The sequence below is a fragment of the Electrona antarctica genome, assembly GCF_951216825.1.
Source record: "Electrona antarctica genome assembly, chromosome: 8".
Lineage (NCBI taxonomy): Eukaryota > Metazoa > Chordata > Actinopteri > Myctophiformes > Myctophidae > Electrona > Electrona antarctica.
Window position 1 is genome coordinate 53,846,213 of NC_136789.1, and position 16,960 is coordinate 53,863,172.

Below are 16,960 nucleotides of genomic sequence, written 5' to 3' on the forward strand. Positions count from 1 at the left end.
GTTGTTTGGGGTGACCCAGCAGTGTGTGTTCACTGTGCTGAAGGATATAGGTTGTTTGGGGTGACCCAGCGTGTGTGTTCACTGTGCTGAAGGATATAGGTTGTTTGGGGTGACCCAGCAGTGTGTGTTCACTGTGCTGAAGGATATAGGTTGTTTGGGGTGACCCAGCAGTGTGTGTTCACTGTGCTGAAGGATATAGGTTGTTTGGGGTGACCCAGCAGTGTGTGCTCACTGTGCTGAAGGATATAGGTTGTTTGGGGTGACCCAGCGTGTGTGTTCACTGTGCTGAAGGATATAGGTTGTTTGGGGTGACCCAGCAGTGTGTGTTCACTGTGCTGAAGGATATAGGTTGTTTGGGGTGACCCAGCAGTGTGTGTTCACTGTGCTGAAGGATATAGGTTGTTTGGGGTGACCCAGCGTGTGTGTTCACTGTGCTGAAGGATATAGGTTGTTTGGGGTGACCCAGCGTGTGTGTTCACTGTGCTGAAGGATATAGGTTGTTTGGGGTGCTCAGTGCTCACTGTGCTGAATGATATAGGTTGTTTGGGGTGCTCAGTGCTCACTGTGCTGAATGATATAGGTTGTTTGGTCTGTGTGCTCACTGTGCTGAATGATATAGGTTGTTTGGGGTGCTCAGTGCTCACTGTGCTGAATGATATAGGTTGTTTGGGGTGCTCAGTGCTCACTGTGCTGAATGATATAGGTTGTTTGGGGTGCTCAGTGCTCACTGTGCTGAATGATATAGGTTGTTTGGGGTGCTCAGTGCTCACTGTGCTGAATGATATAGGTTGTTTGGGGTGCTCAGTGCTCACTGTGCTGAATGATATAGGTTGTTTGGTCTGTGTGCTCACTGTGCTGAATGATATAGGTTGTTTGGGGTGCTCAGTGCTCACTGTGCTGAATGATATAGGTTGTTTGGGGTGCTCAGTGCTCACTGTGCTGAATGATATAGGTTGTTTGGGGTGCTCAGTGCTCACTGTGCTGAATGATATAGGTTGTTTGGGGTGCTCAGTGCTCACTGTGCTGAATGATATAGGTTGTTTGGGGTGCTCAGTGCTCACTGTGCTGAATGATATAGGTTGTTTGGGGTGCTCAGTGCTCACTGTGCTGAATGATATAGGTTGTTTGGGGTGCTCAGTGCTCACTGTGCTGAATGATATAGGTTGTTTGGGGTGCTCAGTGCTCACTGTGCTGAATGATATAGGTTGTTTGGGGTGACCCAGCAGGCTCACTGTGCTGAATGATATGGGTTGTTTGGGGTGACCCAGTGCTCACTGTGCTGAATGATATAGGTTGTTTGGGGTGACCCAGCAGGCTTTTATTTTGGGCTCAAGTGGTGACTGACCGATGGAGCCATCCTTTGAGTCCCTGGCAGGAGCCAGCCATATTCCACTTAAAGGAGCATTCAGTGATTTGGGTGATTTGGAAAACCACCCAGTCCGCCCCGGTAAAAAAATGTGCACATGCACACGCTCTACAGTGGGGGGAAGTGCAACAGCATGTGCACCAAGGCCCGCCCCCACACATGATTGGAGGAAGGCCCCTCTCATCCTGATTGGATGAAGGCTTTTTGCCACCTGCCACCAAAACTGAGGCTGCGTTCGAATTCATTCCCTATGCCCCATATAGTGCACTACTTTGGGGTTCCGCCATTTTGTTATAGTGTCCGAATATGTAGTGAGCATTTTTGCACCCTAATGTAGTGGACTGAAGTATCCCACAATGCACCGGGAATTGTAGGGACCATCCGATGGTCACTACAAAAACACAGCGAAGCAAATCTGCCCCATAATGCATTGCGCAAGCTCGCTCTTGAGCGCACATGCACGCGTTTGCGCGCACGTGCGCTGCTTCTGCATGCATGCGCTTATTGCGCTCCAACTCAGAAGAGGCAGAAGTTGAACCAGCGAATGAAATCAACACAAATGTACTTTTTAAACTTTCGTTTCCCCTCTCTTTTCTTCCCTGGCGGATCTCAAAGCTACAGATCTCGAGACAAATGATCTGTGCATTTATTTGCAATTGATTTGTTTTATTTATTTATAATAAAACAGTTGCTTGCTGTAGAAGGCCTTATATTTTAATAGTTTTTGGATTAAGGTTGGTGAGGTTGTAAAGCTATGTGCTAAAGTCCAATATATATTTTGTACATGCATGTGAGACACATTAATTGTGTCTCCGAACATATGTTTTATTCATATTAATTAATTCCTGCCATTAAAAAATATATGTTATCTAACATGATTTCATTTAATTGCGCTAAATACATTACAACTTCATTATGTAGGCAGTAATTTATTGGACTGCTGTTTCTGTTAACGTCCGTATTGTGAGCAGAGCTTGTAGATTGGCTACTTTTGGTAATTCTTTACCAAAAGTACCCGATCTACAAGCTCACAACACGGACGTCGCGTTGCTTATAGATCGGCTATTTTTACCGTATCCCCCCCCCCCCCCCCCCCAGGATTAGCGGGGGTTCATAATCATGCTGCTGATATTTTCATATTGTCAAGGTGGTGCACTGTTTTCATATTGCTGGATAATGGATATAATATTAATTTATTGATAATAATCATAGGCCTATGTTATTTTAAAATAATAACCTTTTTATCATCATTTCAGCAGCAGCGTTTTGACTGGTTTTTTGTAGTCAGTTGATTCTTCATATCCAATTGAGTGAAACGGCCGGGATGATTTGTTTATTTTTCATACAGTTCTTTATGAGGCGATCTGAAAAAACCCTATGGGGATTACAATGCAAATAAAAAGTACATGAACCCGCGGACCTATAGCGCCCTCTACCGATATTGACGTCAGAGTCGGTGCTCCCCATACAGGGAGTATTGTCCGAATTAATCACTATTTGAGTCCACTGAGTCTGGGTCCCCGTATGGGGAGTAGGGAGTAGGGAACAACCCTAGCAATTCGAACGCAGCCTGAGACTAGGGTTTTTTGACCCCAGGGGCTCACTGGGGACAGGGAGGAACTCCTTATATGGTCAGCACACTCTATAGTAGGGAGGATTATCCAAATAAAAAGAAAAAATAAGTGATATTTGAATGAAGCGAAATCACTGAATATACCTTTAATGTCCACTTTGGTGACAACATGACAGGCTGAACTCGTCTGGCCTGCTCTGGACATGAGGACAGGACAGATCTGACAGAATTTATTTTACACACACAAAAACTAAATCCATCAGACAGGAATCCTCTCTCTGGCCTTTTTCTCTGAGGCTCAGAGACAAAGAGGAATAGCATATGTAATGCCAGTGGAAAATAAAGTTAGAAATCCACGCTGCGGAATGGAACAGATGGCTTGAGGAGGTTTCCTAAAATGAAATAGGATCACGTGGATTAACGGTGAGAACATACAACAATCACACGACTCGGATACAACCCGCAAAGTTCAAACGTTCAGGTTCATTTATTTGTTTGTCCCCGAAGGGCGATTTGGTGTACAGCAATAACAGGCAGATAACATGAATCACATAAAACACTGTAAAAAGCACATGGGTACACATAGAAACAATAAAACAGGATGGCAGTTCAAGGTATCAGTGTATAGCATTGAAATTCATAACACTAGACCTGTACGTGCCCGTTGCAGTCGGCCACCGGCCTACTTGGGAACGATGCAACTTGGGAACCTAATGATATATGTTGTCATAGCACCCGTTTTAACTGTCAGCCGGTGTCCCACATGGAGATCTGTGTATGTGCTGGCAGAGCCTGATTGGTTGAGCCTCAATTGGCTGAGGCAGAGGCTGGAAATTGCACAGGTGAAAGGAGTTGGCCTCATTATGCCCACTGGCAGAGCCTGGCCCAGGTGAAAGGAGTTGGCCTCATTAGGCCCACTGGCAGAGCCTGGCCCAGGTGAAAGGAGTTGGCCTCATTAGGCCCACTGGCAGAGCCTGACCAGAGCCTTTTGTGGTGGTTCTGGAGAACCGTGGGTCGGACCGACTCGATACCTGGCACTGCACTCCCTGTGGCGGTGTGGAACGCGTGTGTCGAATGTGAAGTCGGCACATTGCTGTGCAGAGGGCAAAAGTTGCAGCTGCTCTAGCACCACCTAGTGTCTATCTGTGCACACCCGTGACGAGCTCTGACAAAACAACATTAGTAGCATTAGTTGTAGTTGCTAATACTATGAATAGGGCTAAACTATGTAATAATGTAATAATGTCAAAACATACAAATGAACCAAGACATTTTCATCTATATGCCCAAAAGAAGGATGCAAGGGTTAAAGTGGTTCATCTAGCATCGACCTAAATAACGGAACGGAGCAGAATTATGCCAAATTAATAATTGTATTGAAAAGGGACAAATGCATGTGTTTAATTTAATTTAACCTGAATTCATCTCAAGCTCTGTACAAAGAGCACATTCCAGTCGTTACACACAGAGGCCAGGCTACGGTTTTTGGATTTGTTCCTGGAGGTTTATTTTTAGATTCAGTTGTCTTATTCCTGCACAGGTTGAACGCAAACGGAACGTAGCTTTGGACTAATAACAAACAGATGGTATCTCGCGAAACGTAATTGCTCTCCGACCACGACCCGACTCGTTTTTCCCAAGAAGGCAAATTAAATGTTCCTATCATCTCGTTCTCATGGTCACACTTGTTTATCATTAAGTATACAAAATGTTGAAAACATATTTTCTTTATTATGATCACATTAATTTATTGCCCAGGTGCATCGTGTCAGTTGGACACACGATGGGGAGGAGGAGGAAATGTGCGTTCTTTAGTGAAAGGACAGGACGGTGTTTGTAGCCTAGTAGTCGGACCTTAAGTGGACGGTACGCTGTGGTTCCCTCTCTGTCCTTGAATTGATTCATGGCCAGAGTCTTCTCTGCCGTTACGTTGTGTGTGTGTGTGTGTGTGTGTGTGTGTGTGTGTGTGTGTGTGTGTGTGCGTGCGTGCGTGCGTGCGTGCGTGCGTGCGTGCGTGCGTGCGTGCGTGCGTGCGTGCGTGCGTGCGTGCGTGCGTGCGCTACATCGTTTTGTAAGAATTCCGTGAGAATAGAGGACAGAGGTAGAGTTTAATTTCATTTCAACCTAAATTTAATTCTCTTTTTCAGTGATTCCAGCCGAGATTACAAGTCTGAGAAAAGCACAAACAATATAAAAAGGTTGTTAATTAAAAAGGAATAAAATATCTTATCAATATCGATTAAAACGGGTGCAAATGTAGATTGACCAAAGTTGATATTATCCGACTAAAAGTGATCTAAAAGAGTTGTACTTGGAGTGCCGTGATTTTTGTATTTTTTCCAGTTTTTCATGTGTTTATGAGGTGACAGTACTTCATTAGACCCCTTTTGGTGTGGTTGTTATGTGCAATGATGTCTTCTCTTTGTATTTAGGGTTTCTTCCTGGAGGCTGAAACCTTGACAGTCAAACATGCCAATGAAAATAAAAAACAGTGATATAGTGACATCACAATATCATCCCCTCCCCTAACCCCTCCCCCTTCATCATACAACAACAGCTGTGGCACACTGCCAGACTCGAGCTACCAGCCAAGGTGCCTGGACTGCTGAGCCACGGCCCAGGCCACTGCCCACTTTTTTGAAGAAAAAAAAACTATTCCTACTTACATAATAATAATACCTGCAAACTTTTTTGAAAAAAACTATTCCTACTTACAAACATATTAATAATACCTGATGATTATGTTTTAGGGAGGGAAACAAATCATGGCACTCCATCTTTAAACAACCCCTGCATGGTGTTCCAGGTATGCATGGCACAGCACTCTACCTCAGTAAGAGGTATATTATATATAGTGAGAGGAAGGGAGGCTTACTATGGTCCGACGGAGCATTGGTTCGACATGCGTCCTCACCTCGGACTAGCGCAGGCCCACAAATGGTTACAGTTCCCTGTGGCTCTTCTTGTTCAACACACACGCACGCACGCACGCACGCACGCACGCACACACACACTTGTGTTCTGTTCTGGCAGAGAGTTAGCTATCCCACAATGCTATATATATCACAGTCAGACTATTCTCTTGTCATGTGTCCAAGAAGCTCTCGTAGGCCCAGAGAGAGAGAGAGAGAGTATGAGAGACAGAGAGATAAGGTGAGATATTTTCTGCAACCGTGTATACAGCAATGAACACACTTTGATATAAACCAGTGGTTCTCAAAGTGGCCACCAGGGGTCCCCGGGGGGTAGCAAAATGAGGTTATGTATTAGCATCAATAATGATACATACATACTACATGTTGGGTTATTCAAAAATGTTCTTTTAATATCGAAAATGCTTGGACACTTTTGAATCATTACAAAAAACACACTTGTGTGAAGTGAGGGGTGCTTTTGGGGGGCACGCACAAAAGCAAACATAAAAAGTCCATAGACTTGGCTCCCACATGCATGACGTCACAGGACGGCACGCTCTTATCGTCATACATCATCATTTGCGTCCCTAGTTTTGGGTGAATTAAATAACATTCGTGGCAAATTGTGGGACACGTTACATACCTTACACATCCTGTCTTTTCCGTTTCCGAGTAAAACAGCTTTCAGAATAAGACGGTTCTCTGTTGAAATGAATGGTGGAAGTTCTCGAGTATAAAGTCTGCCACCAGATGGCAGTGATGGCAGCGGGTGAGTTAATATCGGAAACTTTGTTTGTTTTTTTGAGGGGCGCTAGCCCCTCCTATATACAGGTTTAATGTTTCTCTTTAGTTCAATGTTTGTTTTGTAAACGCCATTGACAATGAAGGAAAAAGTTACGTCATATGCCTCATTACGTCATATGGTCTGATTACATCACCTAATCAACATGAGTTAGACTTTAATATATTTGCGCCCTCTTCACACGGGTGTGATTTTTTCCCCCTCCTTTTAACTTCCTCCTGTTTCCTTCTTTTTTATGGGCTGTTACTATTTCTAGTGGCTGTTGGTTGTCATGGCTGCCAGTTCCCATCTGATGTTGTGTGGGAGTCCAGACTGCTCCAGACCGTACTGAATAACTGCCAGCTTGCATAAGGTCTTTAGACTAGGACTCAAGTCTAAGACGTACAGGTCTGTGGCGTATGTTCGTCCTCCAAAGAGGATGATACGATCTCCCATCATGCAACAGAACACCATGCTATCCCATTTTATGCTTAAACTTGGTTTCCCTTTGGACTGAACCTTCTTCCAGGTGAAGGTCGCTGGATTGAACTTCCACATATAATAGACGTCCCGTTCAAATAACGTGCTGCCAAATATGTACAGCTGCCCATTGTAGGAAAAGGCTGAATGACTGTTGACTGATTGACTGTATACTAGAAGCTGTGCACAAGGCGTGTCCAGCCAGAGGTTGGTCTCTGTGTCAAACACTCTGATGGTGTTGTAGTACTGATCCCTCCAGCCAACAAATACAAACATCTTTGTCCCGATGATGGTGGCAGATTGACCTTTTGAAGCAGGTGGTCTAGTGCCTCTGGTATGAATTAAAGACCAGACCATTGTGTTGGTGTCCAACTTGTACATGCCATCAGTGCATCCAGTCATATGGATCCATCCTCCATAGATAAACATGACCTTCCCAGAGACACAGGCTGAGTGGCCTTGCCTCCCCCTTGGAGCAGTCCCAGATATCTTGGGTGTGAGCATTCTGTGCTCGTCAACATCAAATGCATAAAGCACAGTGCTGTAGTAACCCGCGTCAGTCCTTCCCCCCCAGATGTAGATGTAAGGGTCGATCAGCACAGCTGTGCAGAAGGTGAGCATGGGGTGAACCTCAAGGGGACGTTGTCCTCCTCCGGGTGTCTCTGGGGGCAGCTTGGTCCAGCACAAAGACACTGTGTTGAAGACATGCACTTCAGTCCGACACTCAGACTCGATAAAGTCTCCTCTAAAGCAGTACACTTTGTGGTCCACTGCTACAGCAGCATCATACTGCTTCTCTGGAAGCCCTTTTAGGCGCACCGTCCAACAAAACATTTGACACAATGAATTATAGGTTTACACCCCTAAAAGAATGCAGTCCTGAACACCTTGAATGAATGACTTGAAGGCATGCAGTCCATACTGTGTGGGTCAGCACTTATATAGGTCAGCGGGCCTACATGTGACATAGACATGATGACATATGTAGGCTAAGTTGGTGAGTCGTAGATGACTGACCTGCTATTACTCTGACATCTGCTAAACAGTGTTTATTACTTGCGCAAGCAGAGCGCGCAAGTACTAGTTTTAGTCCAGGACGATGTTCGATGCGTATGCACCGCCCCAGCATATGACGTAATGACTACTTGTGCCTGATACGGCAGTGGTGCCAGATTACATACATGCATACATGCATTACCTTTAATCCTCCCGACACTAAAACATATCGTCATTACGACACCATCAAAACTCATTGGGTCCTTTAATCCACATCTTTATTACGTCATCATTGAGAGCTAGTTATACCAGTTATACCCTGACGTCATATGCTGGGATGATACATACGCATCAAAAGGGGCGCAAAGTAACCACAGTATACCACTAATCAACTTACAAATTACATATACATATACATAGAGGCATTTCCTTTAATCCACCCGACACTGATCGGCATATACGTCACCATCGAAAGCCGTCACTCATGCGTATTACATGAATTACAATACATTCAGGAATGACAGAGAATATGATACAGGTGGGGGAGTGATGTTTGTTATAAAAGAAGATATTTCCATTCAAATAATTCAAAATGAAATCAAGATATTAGAAAGAGTAGAACACGTATGCATACATGTAAAAGATAAAGATCTATATATCATTCTTATGTACAGATCACCTAAAACAGACCTTTCGAAATTAAAGACATTTCTCGAAAACTTGATAAAGTATCTACCCTCTTCGACTTCTATAGAGCACCGAAGTCCTGACGTCACTGCCCTCTACTACCAGTAGAGGGCAGTGAGCGCCATGGTTCATGTATGTTTTTTTTTATAAGCATTGTACTCTCCATAGGGGGATTTTAGATCGCATCATATAAGAACTGTGTTTGAAAAATAAACCGATCACCCGGGCCTTTTCACTCATATGGATATGAAGCATCGACTGAAGGTGGAAATGTACAAATATACCCAAAGACAAAATAAGCGTTAGAAACGAGCCAAACAACCCAGAGACTACATTTCCGGGTAGGCTGCTTCTGCCCGCAGCCCGTCGCACAACAGAAACTGAACGTTAATTACGTTTATTTTTATTTTTATTTTATTGATATATAATGTATCGTGGTTAGTACGAGTCGAGTCACCACCAGCTGAGCTTACGTCAACGAGGAATCTCAGGAACGCAATATGTTGACAGCTTGGCGTGACGTATATGCTCAGCGACATTGCATTCATATGTAGTTTCAAGGCTTTTGCGGTCACATTAATTCCATTTTCTCTAGAAACTGCCTGTATCAAATATGAATGGACATCATTAACGACGCACAGCCACTCGCCTGACAGAAACGCAGAGGTGGTCGGTTTATTTTTCAAACACAGTTCTTATATGAAGCGACCCAAAATCGCCGTTTGGGGATCTCAATGCAAATAAACAAATACATGAACCTGGAGATTGACGACCTCTACTGAAAGTGACGTCAGACTTCGGAGCTCTATTATGATACTAGGAGATTTAAATGATGACCTGTATAGTTTATTTGTTTGTTTATTTGTTTGTTTATTTGGATCCCCATTAGCTACTACCTTAGTAGCAGCTACTCTTCCTGGGGTCCACACATAAAATACATTACAATCAATACAGTCATATGAAATACATTTTACAAGACTGTAAGAAAAACAGTTAAAAAAAATAAAATACAACTAAATATAAAACAAGTGATTAATAACATTGCATATATATACAATTTCAGTTTGAGTAGCCTACCGTTACAGTATGAAATATTTTAAACAGTGCTCAATGACTCAAAAAGCAAGTGACATGAGATATTTCTTTAACTTATTTTTAAAATCTGATTTACTTGTTGCCTGTCTGATTTGTGATGGAAGACTATGCAGCTCTTTCATTGCTCTATATATTACTGTGTGTTGCATTGCATTCGTTTTTGAGATGGGAAACGTAAAAAGACCTTGTGCTGAATGTCTAGTATTGTAGGTGTGTTCGTCAGAGCTGAACTTCAGCCTGCAACACAGGACAGCGGGAACTTTAGATGTAATAATACCTTTGACAAAAGACAGCAGGGAAATATGAAGTCTGTCCTCAATCAGTGGCCATCCCAAAGTGGCGTGCATTCTGTTGGTGTTTGTTCTTTTTGTACAGCACAGAGCAATACGTGCAGCTCTGTTTTGGACCAATTGTAATTTCACTAAGTCCTTTTTTGCAGCACTAGACCATACCATTGGACAATAATCCAAATGAGTGAGTGCCAGTGTTTGCACAATTTGGGGAATGCATTGTTGTGGTATATATTTGGAACATCTCTTAATAACAGACAGACTTCTTCCCATTGCTGCAACAGTCTTATCAACCTGCTTTGACCATGTTAATTTACTATCTAAAATGATGCCTAGCATATCCGATGCATAGTGAGAGAGATGGAAGTATAAAAACCTTCATGTCCAGATTAGGCTTTAAACAATTCATCACAAATCCAACTACAGATTACGGAAGTATTTTAGATCATGTATATTTTAACAAATGTGAAAGTATTATTACAGAAATTGAAGTTAGAGACAGCTATTACTCTGACCATGATTTAGTATTAATATCACTATAGTCCGAGATTAAGTACATTTAAAGCAATTGACAATTTAAAATAAATAATTCAATAATTATACTGTATACGTGATAACATATTTTATTTCAGTTTATATACCTTTTTTTTTCATCGGATATCGATGATTTATTTTTCTTTGAGAAACTAAAAAGAGATCCAGGACAGTTCTAAATCGATAGAACTGTATTTCTTTTATAGATAGAAACTTCTACCATACTTCATAATACTACTTTTTTACATGCAAAAAGTAGGTACGTAGCAAATAGCTAAACCTAATAATTCAATATTTCAAACGTTCTTTCACAGAGAAGCTGAGATTTGACAGTTTGTAGCGGTCGACAGTATTTGCGCGCTCTGCTTGCGCACTAGTAGGCCATTTATGGCCTACTTGTGTGCAACAAGCAAGTAGGCACTCGACAGAGTGCAGTTCTAGTTTGAACTATGATACTACTATAGTACTATTGCTCCACACGCAGTGTGGTTGATTGTACGACTTGTTGTTGTGATTCCACTCACCATCCTGCTGGGGCTGATGAACCCAATGTAAAAGTAGAAGAGTACCATAGCATAGCGTTATGAAGGATCAATGATATGTTTAATGCACTCATTTAGCTGCTATAGTTTAGTCTGGGTGCATGCATGTGTTTGGTCCCGACGTACTAACAGTCCGACAGGCATTAGTCGTCCGACACCCTACCCAAAACCCAACCTCACAGGAAACCGCACGGCTTAGTTTTAACCTGCCACAGGTTCCAGCTTTAACCGGCCATGCATGTCGGGAGCCATGGGTTCGTTTTAACCTGCCACGGGTTAGTTTTAACCTGCCACGCATTTCGGGAGCCACAGGCAAGCATTAACCGGCCACAGGTTAGTTGTAAACGGCCACGCATGTCGGTGTTGTTGGACTAATGCCTGTCGTGCTGTTAGCACAGGATTTATGTACAGTTGGAGGCCATCGATATTGTCCTTTTCTTTTTGCTGAGGTTTGCGTGATCTGCGCAAAAGGACAGTTAACCCATTTTGGGCGGGAACCCCTTTTGGTGTTTTAAACATTGTTATAATTTAGCTATTGAAAAATAGCAGATCTACAAGCTCATAGCGCGCCACCGAGTGGCGCGCTACGAGCTTGTAGGTCTGCTATTTTTGAAAAATCGTGAAAATAGGATTTAGAAGGATTTTTTTACATTTTGAGGTCAGGCCTAAATGGGTCAAATGATAAGGGACAATATCGGTGGCACCCAACTGTAGGAGAAACTTTTTTATTTACAGGTCCAGGTTGTGTCAGGCAAGTACAGTTGACTATTGACCTCTGTCTTTACACACGCACACACATTTATGAAGTTATGAAGTTCACTAATTTTCTCCACCAGGCTGAAGGCATGGGGAGAGAGTATGTTTTGCACTCCGTCCGTGTGTGTGTGTGATTGTGTCAAAACTTGCAAACTTTGCAAACACACTCCCTGGATGCCATCGATGAACCTCTGCCCCACATTTTCCAGAACGGCCTGTTATAGCGCCACCAGGAGATATATTACTCCTCCATATTTTGTCCAAAAATCCTGCAAATTGTTACACACTATCTCTATAGTCATGTGCTCAACACAGATCTGTCCGATATTTCATATTCCATCCTAATTGCCTTACATTGGCTTTCAAAGTTTACAGGATTGGCACGTTCTGAACAAAAAGCCTCAAATCATGAACGCAGCATGCAATTTACGTGAAATCTTTCACAGACGTTCCTACTAGCCGAGGAATATATCCCACCCTTTTCACATTGGCCTGTTATAGCGCCACCAACAGGTGGATTTTTTCAAAACACATTTTTGGAACAAAATGCCTCAAATCATCCAATTGCCATCAAAGGCGTAAGAAGAAATGGCACCCTTTTCACATTGGCTTATTATAGCGCCACCAGGAGGCCACAACCGGACCTGCCCTGGTGGAGACCTGTGTCCCGAGGGGCACTTTTTCTAGTACATGAATGTATTCATTACAGAGCTGTTCAGTCTCAGGGAACCAACCAGGGCTCAGCTGTAGGCCAGAAGATGACCAATCATAGTGAGGCTCCTCCTGATGACGTATACTGCACACTGCAACACGGTCAGTCTTTCAACCAATCATATTCTTCTGACACTGCTGACAAACTGGTTCTAATTTGGATTTGAATGGATGTGTGACTACAAATTAAAAATGCTTTTTGGAAGTATATCGAAGTATGTAATTTTTTTATTCAATTAGTAGAACAATTAAAATGAAAACATGTTTGACTTAACAAAAATATGCACCATATTAATGATTAATTATTTACGTTTAGGCGACACAAGCATCTATGGGGTAATCGGTCACTCTGACGACTACAGCAATGGTACAGTATACTTTTTTTTCAAAGATCCAATTAATGATTTAATGATTTTATTTTGCGTTAGCTGATGTCAGACTTTCACCGTACATTTGTGGAGGGAAGTAAGTTGTAACACAGCTTGTAATTCTGTTGAGATGGAATTTAACTTAGCTGTGCTATGTGACTTCCCTCTTTCATAAATGCAAGAATCCCCCCCCCCCTCTCTGTGTGTGTGTGTGTGTGTGTGTGTGTGTGTGTGTGTGTGTGTGTGTGTGTGTGTGTGTGTGTGTGTGTGTGTGTGTGTATGCACAGTACGCACACTTGCATTTCCATACATGCAAAATGTGCACCTTAGCATACAGTTTCCTCATTATAGCACATTTGACATGATGTAGCCTAAGCCTACTATATATTAGATGTTCAATGTTGTTTTTCCACAAATGAGTCTTGAAAAAGGGAGGTCGTCTTATAATCACAGTCATCTTATATTCGGGACAATATGGATATTTGTTGTAGTTTTAAAAGTGCAATGTTAATGATTTTATTCAGTATTTGATTTTTGCTATTCAAAAATAGCAGATATACAAGCTCACAGCACATCACTTCGTGCCGCGCTGGGAGCTTGTACATCTGCTATTTCTCCTACATTTTTGGAAGTACTGATTTAGAAGGCATTTGTGGAATCGACTCTCAGGTTTCTACATATTTTTGGCTTTTTCTGCCTTTATTGATAGGTTGAACGTAGATTGACAGGAAACTTGGAGAGAGATGGGAAAACACGCGGCAAAGGCCGTCGGGATCGGGAGTGGAACCTGCGGCACACCGTCAGGCTGGCTCAGCAGCCTAGACGCCCAGACTGTTGAGCTAACCGTACGGGCCGACACTCAGGTCTCTCAATGGGTTAAGTGCACAAGACCTGGACATTACACGCCCGGGGGCCAAATTTGGCTCTTTGGCTGACTCTGACCGGCCCGTGAAAGGTTACTTGGAATTGTTGGAAATTAGAAAATGAAACATACTTTCTCATTTTAATTTATGCGTGCTTTTGAAGCCTGTTTATTTACTCCTACACAATCTGTTTCCTGCCATGAATTGCGTGTGATTAGAAACTTGTTTACCATTGTTTTGGAAAATTTGATTGAATAAATGACATTTTTGTAAGGCAACCTCACTTATATATTGCTTAATACTCTTACCAGCTTGTCAAAACAATGCCATTTACTGCTTTTTATATAGAAATAAAATGTATATTATGCAGAATTGAGTTCAGCCTTTTGGCCCGGCCCTCAACACTATTTGTTTTGTTTCTCATTTGGCCCCTTGGGAAAATAATTGCCCACCCCTGGGTTAAGTTATAGTTCATAAAATGTACAGTATGAAGGACCTCGGATGTGAACATATCAGATCTCTGTTTGAATTTGCAGTTGAATTAAAACAACTTTGTTCTCCCACTGGTGTTGTGTAAACTCCTTCCACATCTCTTATAGCCACCAGGCACATTGTCCTGTGTTTAACATTATGTTAACAGTCTACTCTTACAGTAGGATATTATGTTTTGTGTCTGTTATGTATTGGATGTGTGTCTATAGTCTGTTCACAGCTAGCACAACACACAGACACCGCTGGACCCATCATTATCCAACGTTTCATGCACAACCAATTATTTTTCTTTTTAAATTAGCCTCATCACTACAAAAGATAACAGCACACATTACGTTTTGGCCTATAACTTGTAAAAAGTTCATGATCAGATGTTCATGAATCTAATTTAGATGTGCATTTCTTAACGTAGGGTATAGGCTATGTTTAAAGTCTTCTCAAAGAATATATATTCAAAGATTTGTGCCGCATTTTCACGATTTTTCAAAAATAGCAGACCTACAAGCTCGTAGCGCACCACTCGGTGGCACGCTATAGAGCTTGTAGATCTGCTATTTTTCAATAGCTAAAGTATAACATAATGCTTAGTTAAAACACCAAAAGGGGTTCCCGTCTAGAATGGGTTGTATGTTTGGGCCCAGAGCTGAAAAGAACATCAAGGCTCATCTTTCTTCTTTTTGTTTCTTTTTTCTTACATTTTTATCCCACAATTTTGCAACCCGTTTTTTCCACCCAATGGCATTATCAAATGTAATCCTGGGCTCTACACCTCCTCTGCCAACCTGGGGAGAGCAACGGACTGACCTCATGCTTCCTTCTATGCATGAGCAAGCCGCTTCTTTTGACCTGACAGGGGGGAGTCCCCCTGGTTGGACGTAACGCATGGAAGGAACACGTTATTCCAACCGGTTCCTTTCCCCTCCAATAATGCAAACTGCACACAGAAAGGCCCTTTTGTATTGTACTGTAATTGTTGTTGTCATTAGAACTCCCCTATAGGTTCCTCCGGTGACTTTGGTGACCCAATGGTATCACTACACTGCTTATTTTAATTTAGTAATAATGTATTTGTTTAACTCACTATTATTTTTTTTCAATGTTGTTAACAACAGTAATATTTACTGTATAAGATAAATACAACTCACCTTTCAAAGAAATTATGACTATTTAGTTTTGCAACATGCTGTTTTAATGGTATTCATATTTAGCACAAATGTCTGCACAGAATAAGCTCAGGTTCCTGTTTCATGTGTGGTTTAGGTCTTTGTCATTCAATGATGTGACACTTTGTGGTTTAGCTATAGTTCTTCTTTACTACGTTTCCCACATGTGTGCACACAGTGAGTGCACAAAGAACAAGAGTGATGCAATACCTATGTGGGCTGGTGATGAACTCAAATAAATGAACTGCTCTAAACAGATGGGTTTGGGGTTAAAAAGGTCAATGTCACAATTAAATAACAATAATATCTCAGGACTGGACTGGAGCAAGACTCTGTAATTGGTGTTTTATTGATTGTATTTTTTCTTATGTCTAAACCTTGCATTATAGACAACATCTATTTAGAGCCTACAGTAAAGGAGATCTTTAGCCTCTCTTTAAGAAATCACACCCGTGTGAAGTGAGTGGTGCAACTCTGTGTGGGGGTTCCCGGAAATTCCAGATCCACATGACCACGGCCAGGGGGCGGGCCGGTTCCAGCAAGACGCCCCACGTCCGAAACGGTAGAGAAATGAGAGAGTTACCATTTGGGGTTCCCGGGGAGTCCCCAGGGGGTCCCCGGAACATCCAGACCCTCAGGAATGTGCCCAGGGGGCCGGGCCCATTCCGGCGAGCCTCCCCACGTCCGAAATGGTTGAGAAATGACAGTTACCGTGTGGGGGTCGCTCTACTGTACCTTCTACTATACTGTACTGTCACTGTACTGCACTAGTGCACTGCCACACCCGAAATCATCATACATACAGTTAATAAGTGCGTGTGCAACGTGCGTTTGTGTGTGTGTTAGGTTGCGCACAGGTGGTGAAAAACAACCATGCTGTTTTCGTGCTCAGACCCACCGAGGCACCCACCCAGCCACACACATAGCTCCGTACCACTCAAAAAGAGGAATAGCACTGAAATGACAAAATAACTTCATGTCATGTCATCTCCCTCTTTCTCTCTCTCTCTGTGTGTCACATCAGTATTAGTTCAGAGTGTTCATGAAGTAGAAAAGTCTTTCAGGAACGTTCAGATTCGCATGAGAGGATGGCTCGTATCTCGCTCTGTGTCCTCCGTGAGTATATCACCATTATTACTAGTACAATGTTCAATTTTACAATTTAGGATTTTTTGCAGACGTAAGTGATTTACAGTGAGGAAGGTACACATAAATAACGTAATACATCAAATGCATATAAATTATATAGGATCACAGGTAAACCAAGAACCTACAGTATCATCAGTCTAACTCTAAACAGTATAATATAACGAATAAAACATCTGTACATTAAAACTATACTGTAGGA